Consider the following 7,502-nt stretch of genomic DNA (forward strand, 5'->3'; position numbering starts at 1 on the left):
GGAAGTGGGAAGGAAGGGAAGGACTCCACCTTCCAATCCTAGTTGGACTAGGATTGGAGGACGAATCCTCCTCCCCCCCTTCGGCCGAACCCCTTGGGGCCTCTTGTGCCCCAAGGCAAGTCCCCTCCCCTCCCACCTATATATACGGAGGTTTTAGGGCTGATTTGGGACAACCTTTTCACGGCAGCCCGACCACATACCTCCACGGTTTTTCCTCTAGATCGCATTTCTAAGGAGCTCGGGCGGAGCCCTGCTGAGATTAGATCACCACCAACCTCCGGAGCGCCGTCACGCTGCCGGATAACTCATCTACCTCTCCATCTCTCTTGCTGGATCAAGTAGGCCGAGATCATCATCGAGCTGTACGTGTGCTGAACGCGGAGGTGCCTTCCGTTCGGCACTAGATCGGAGCGGATCGTGGGACGGATCGTGGGACGGTTTCTGGGACGGTTCGCGGGGCGGATCGAGGGACGTGAGGACGTTCCACTACATCAACCGCGCTTATTAACGCTTCTGCTGTGTGATCTACAAGGGTACGTAGATCTGAAATCCCCCTCGTAGATGAACATCACCATGATAGGTTTGCGTGCGCGTAGGATTTTTTTGTTTCCCATGCGACGTTCCCCAACAGTGGCATCATGAGCTAGGTTCATGCGTAGATGTTTTCTCGAGTAGAACACAAAAGTTTTTGTGGGCGGTGATGTGCGATTTGCTGCCCTCCTTAGTATTTTCTTGATTCCGCAGTATTGTTGGATCAAAGCGGCTCGGACCAACATTACTCGTACGCTTACGAGAGACTGGTTTCATCGCTACGAGTAACTCCGTTGCTCAAAGATGACTGGCGAGTGTCGGTTTCTCCAACTTTAGTTGAATCAGATTTGACCGAGGAAGTCCTTGGATGAGGTTAAAAACGCAATTCATGTATCTTTGTTGTGGTGTTTGCGTAAGTAAGATGCGATCCTACTAGATACCCATGGTCACCACGTAAAACATGCAACAACAATTAGAGGACGTCTAACTTGTTTTTGCAGGTTATGCTTGTGATGTGATATGGCCAACGATGTGATGTGATATATTGGATGTATGAGATGATCATGTTGTAATAGTTAATATCGACTTGCACGCCGATGGTACGACAACCGACAGGAGCCATAGGGTTATCTTTAAACTAACGTTTGTGTTTGCAGATGCGTTTACTATATTGCTAGGATGTAGCTTTAGTAGTAATAGCATGAGTAGGACGACAACCCCGATGGCGACACGTTGATGGAGATCATGGTGTGGAGCCGGTGACAAAGAAGATCGTGCCGGTGCTTTGGTGATGGAGATCAAGAAGCACGTGATGATGGCCATATCATGTCACTTATGAATTGCATGTGATGTTAATCCTTTGATGCACCTTATTTTGCTTAGAACGACGGTAGCATTATGAGGTGATCTCTCACTAAAATTTCAAAACGAAATTGTGTTCTCCCCGACTATGCACCGTTGCTACAGTTCGTCGTTTCGAGACACCACGTGATGATCGGGTGTGATAGACTCAACGTTCACGTACAACGGGTGCAAAAGAGTTGCACACGCGGTACACTCGGGTTAAGCTTGACGAGCCTAGCATGTGCAGACATGGCCTCGGAACACATGAGACCGAAAGGTCGATCATGAATCATATAGTTGATATGATTAGCATAGGGATGCTTACCACTGAAACTATCCTCAACTCACGTGATGATCGGACTTGAGCTAGTGGAATTGGATCATGAACCACTCAAATGACTAGAGAGATGTACTTTTTGAGTGGGAGATTAGCAAGTAATTTGATTAAGTTAAACTCCAATTATCTTGAACATAGTCTAAGTCCACTTTGAATATATTTGTGTTGTAGATCATGGTTCACGCGATAGTCACCCTGAATTTTAATACGTTCCTAGAGAAAGCTAAGTTGAAAGATGATGGAAGCAACTTTGTAGACTGGGCTCGTAATCTTAAGTTGCTCCTACAAGCTGGTAAGAAGGATTATGTCCTTGATGCTGCGTTAGGAGATGAACCACCCGCTACGGCTGACCAAGATGTTAAGAACGCTTGGTTATCACGTAAGGAGAACTACTTAGTAGTTCAATGTGCAGTCTTGTATGGCTTAGAACCGGGAATTCAACGTCGTTTTGAGCGTCATGGAGCATATGAGATGTTCCAGGAGTTGAAGTTTATCTTTTAGAAGAATGCCCGGATCGAGAGGTATGAGACCTCCGATAAATTCTATGCTTGCAAGATGGAGGAGAATTCATCTGTCACTGAACACGTGCTCAAAATGTCTGGGTACTCAAACCGTCTAGCTGAGCTGGGGATTGAACTCCCGCAAGAGGCTATCACTGACAGAATTCTTCAATCACTGCCGCCAAGTTATAAGGGCTTTGTGTTGAACTACAACATGCAAGGGATGAACAAGTCACCCGGCGAGTTTTTCGTGATGCTAGAAGTCGCAGAGTCAGAACTCCATAAAGAACATCAAGTGTTGATGGTGAATAAGACCACTAGTTTCAATAGAAACGGCAAAGGGAAGAAGGGTAATTCAAAGAAGAGCGGCAAACCTGTTGCCAATCTGACGAAGAAACCAAAACTCGACCTAAGCCTGAAACGAAGTGCTATTATTGCAAGGGTATGGGTCACTGGAAGCGCAACTGCCCCAAGTATCTGGCTGATAAGAAGGCGGCCAAAGAAAAATCAGGTATATTTGATATACATGTTATTGATGTGTACTTAACCAGCTCTCGTAGTAGTGCATGGGTATTCGATACCGGTTCTGTTGCTCATATTTGCAACTCGAAACAGGAACTGTGGAATAGGCGAAGGCTGGCGAAAGATGAAGTGACGATGCGCGTGGGAAATGGTTCCAAGGTTGATGCAATCGCCGTCGGCATAGTTTCACTTCAGTTACCATCAGGATTAGTTATGAACTTGAATAATTGTTATTTAGTGCCTGTGTTGAGCATGAACATTATATCTGGATCTTGTTTATTGCGAGACGGTTACTCGTTTAAGTCGGAGAATAATGGTTATTCTATTTCTATGAGTAATATCTTTTATGGTCATGCACCCAATGTGAGAGGACTGTTCATATTGAATCTTGATAGTGATAATACATATATACATACCATTGAGACCAAAAGAGTTAGAGTTAACAATGATAGCGCCATGTTTTTGTGGCACTGCCGCTTAGGTCATATTGGTGTAAAGCGCATAAAGAAACTCCATACCAATGGACTTTTGGAGTCACTTGACTTTGATTCACTTGACACGTGCGAACCATGCCTCATGGGCAAGATGACTAAAACTCCGTTCTCCGGAACAATGGAGCATGCAAGTGACTTGTTGGAAATCATACATACCGATGTGTGTGGTCCGATGAGCGTCGAGGCACGCGGCGGATATCGTTATTTTCTCACCTTCACTGACGATTTGAGTAGATATGGTTATGTCTACTTAATGAAGCACAAGTCTGAAACATTTGAAAAGTTCAAGCAATTTTCAGAGTGAAGTTGAAAATCATCGTAACAAGAAGATCAAATTCCTACGGTCTGATCGTGGGGGTGAATATCTGAGTTTCGAGTTTGGTGCTCACTTAAGACAATGTGGAATTGTTTCACAGTTGACACCGCCTGGAACACCACAGCGTAATGGTGTGTCCGAACGTCGTAATCGTACATTATTAGAGATGGTGCGATCTATGATGTCTCTTACCGATCTGCTGTTATCGTTTGGTGGTTATGCATTAGAAACAGCTGCATTCACTTTAAATAGGGCGCCATCAAAATCAGTTGAGACGACACCATACGAACTGTGGTATGGCAAAAGACCAAAGTTGTCGTTTCTTAAAGTTTGGGGATGTGATGCTTATGTCAAAAAGCTTCAGCCTGAAAAGCTGGAACCCAAAGTGGAAAAGTGCATCTTCATAGGTTACCCAAAAGAGACAGTTGGTACACCTTCTATCTCAAATCCGAGGGCAAAGTGTTTGTTGCTAAGAACGGAGCTTTTCTCGAGAAGGAGTTTCTCTTGAGAGAATTGAGTGGGAGGAAGATAGAACTTGATGAGGTTATCGAACCTCTCATCCCTCTGGATGGTGGCGCAGGGCAAGGGGAAACCCCTGTCGTTGCAACGCCGGTTGAGGAGGAAGTTAATGATGATGATCATGAAACTCCGGATCAAGTTCCTATCGAACCTCGCAGGTCGACGAGACCGCGTACTACTCCAGAGTGGTACGGGAATCCTGTCTTATCAATTATGTTGTTAGACAACAATGAGCCTGCAAATTATGAAGAAGCAATGGTGGGCCCGAATTCCAACAAATGGGTGGAGGCCTTGAAGTCCGAGATAGGATCCATGTATGAAAACAAAGTGTGGACTTTGGAAGTACTACCCGAGGGCCGCAAGGCTATTCAGAACAAATGGATCTTTAAGAAGAAGACTGACGCTGACGGTAATGTGACCGTTTATAAAGCTCGACTTGTGGCAAAGGGTTTTTCACAAGTTCAAGGAGTTGACTACGATGAGACATTCTCACCCGTAGCGATGCTTAAGTCAATCAGAATCATGTTAGCAATAGCTGCATTTTTCGATTATGAAATCTGGGAGATGGATGTCAAAAAGGTGCTCCTTAATGGTTTTCTTAAGGAAGAGTTGTATATGATACAACCCGAAGGTTTTGTCGATCCTAAAAATGCTAACAAAGTACGCAAGCTCCACCGATCCATTTATGGACTGGTGCAAGCATCTCGGAGTTGGAATAAACGCTTTGATGAGGTGATCAAAGAATTTGGGTTTATACAAGTGGTTCGAGAATCTTGTATTTACAAGAAAGTGAGTGGGAGCTCTGTGGTGTTTCTAATATTATATGTGGATGACATATTTCTAATTGGAAAAAACATGGAGTTTTTGGAGAGCATAAAGGATTACTTGAATAAAAGTTTCTCTATGAAATACCTAGGAGAAGCTACTTACATTCTAGGCATTAAGATCTATAGGGATAGATCAAAATGCCTGATAGGATTTTCACAAAGCACATACCTTGATAAAGTTTTGAAGAGGTTCAAAATGGAACAATCCAAGAAGGGGTTCTTGCCAGTGTTACAAGGTACGAGATTGAGTAAGACTCAGTGCCCAGCAACTGATAAAGATAGAGAGCATATGAGCACCGTCCCCTATGCTTCAGCCATAGGTTCTATCATGTATGCAATGCTGTGCACTAGACCGGACGTTAGCCTGGCCATAAGTATGGCAGGCAGGTTCCAGAGTAATCCAGGGGTGGATCACTGGACGGCGGTCAAGAATATCCTGAAGTACCTGAAAAGGACTAAGGAGATGTTTCTCGTGTATGGAGGTGACGAAGAGCTCACCGTAAAAGGTTACGTCGGTGCAAGCTTTGACACAGATCCGGACTACTCTAAGTCGGAGACCGGATACGTATTTATTCTTAATGGGGGTGCGGTAAGCTGGTGCAGTTCCAAGCAAAGCGTCATAGCTGATTCTACATGTGAAGTGGAGTACATGGCTGCCTCGGAGGTGGCTAAGGAGGGTGTCTGGATGAAGCAGTTCATGACGGATCTTGGAGTGGTGCCAAGTGCACTGAATCCAATAACCTTGTTCTGTGACAACACAGGTGCCATTGCCTTAGCAAAGGAACCACGGTTTCACAAGAAGACCAGACACATCAAACGACGCTTCAACCTCATCCGCGGCTACGTCGAAGGGGATGATGTAAATATATGCAAAGTGCACACAGATCTGAATGTAGCAGACCCGTTGACTAAACCTCTTCCACGGGCTAAGCATGATCAACACCAGAACTGTATGGGTGTTAGATTTATTACAATGTAATTCGCATGGTGATGTGAGGGCTAGATTATTGACTCTAGTGCAAGTGGGAAACTGTTGGAACTATGCCCTAGAGGCAATGATAAATAAGTTATTATTATAATTCCTGTATCAAGATAATCGTTTATTATCCATGCTATAATTGTATTGAATGAAGACTTAGATACATGTGTGGATATATAGACAAAACACTATCCCTAGCAAGCCTCTAGTTGGCTAGCCAGTTGATCAAGGATAGTCAGGGTCTTCTGACTATGTACAAGGTGTTGTTGCTTGATAACTGGATCACATCATTGGGAGAATCATGTGATGGACCATACCCAAACTAATAGACGTAGCATGTTGATCGTGTCATTTTGTTTCTACTGTTTTCTGCATGTCAAGTATTTATTCCTATGACCATGAGATCATATAACTCACTGACACCGGAGGAATGCTTTGTGTGTATCAAATGTCACAACGTAACTGGGTGGCTATAAAGATGCTCTACAGGTATCTCCGAAGGTGTCCGTTGAGTTAGTATGGATCAAGACTGGGATTTGTCACTCCGTGTGACAGAGAGGTATCTCGGGGCCCACTCGGTAATACAACATCACACACAAGCCTTGCAAGCAATGTGACTTAGTGTAAGTTGCGGGATCTTGTATTACGGAACGAGTAAAGAGACTTGCCGGTAAACGATATTGAAATAGGTATGCAGATACTGACGATCGAATCTTGGGCAAGTAACATACCGAAGGACAAAGGGAATGACATACGGGATTATATGAATCCTTGGCACTGAGGTTCAAACAATAAGATCTTCCTAGAATATGGGCATCCAGGTCCCGCTATTGGATATTGACCGAGGATTCCCTCGGGTCATGTCTACATAGTTCTCGAACCCGCAGGGTCTGCACACTTAAGGTTCGACGTTGTTTTATGCGTATTTGAGTTATATGGTTGGTTACCAAATGTTGTTCAGAGTCCCGGATGAGACCACGGACATCACGAGGGTTTCCGGAATGGTCCGGAGACGAAGATTGATATATATGATGACCTCATTTGATTACCAGAAGGATTTTAGAATTACCGGGAATGTACCGGGAATGACGAATGGGTTTCGGATGTTCACCGGGGGGGGGGGGGGGGGGCAGCCCACCCCGGGGAAGCCCATAGGCCTTAGGGGTGCCGCACCATCCCTTAGTGGGATGGTGGGCAAGCCCAGAGAGGCCCTTGCGCAGGAGATAAGAAAACCGAAGAGAAAAAAGGGGAAGTGGGAAGGAAGGGAGGGACTCCACCTTCCAATCCTAGTTGGACTAGGATTGGAGGAGGAATCCTCCTCCCCCTTTCGACCGAACCCCTTGGGGACTCTTGTGACCCAAGTCAAGGCCCCTCCCCTCCCACCTATATATACGGAGGTTTTAGGGCTGATTTGGGACAACCTTTTCACGGCAGCCCGACCACATACCTCCACGGTTTTTCCTCTAGATCGCGTTCCTGCGGAGCTCGGGCGAAGCCCTGCTGAGATTAGATCACCACCAACCTCTCGAGCGCCGTCACGCTGCTGGACAACTCATCTACCTCTCCGTCTCTCTTGCTGGATCAAGAAGGCCGACATCATCATCGAGTTGTACGTGTGCTGAACGCGGAGGTGC

Source organism: Hordeum vulgare, chromosome 5H (genome assembly GCF_904849725.1).
Source record: "Hordeum vulgare subsp. vulgare chromosome 5H, MorexV3_pseudomolecules_assembly, whole genome shotgun sequence".
NCBI lineage: Eukaryota > Viridiplantae > Streptophyta > Magnoliopsida > Poales > Poaceae > Hordeum > Hordeum vulgare.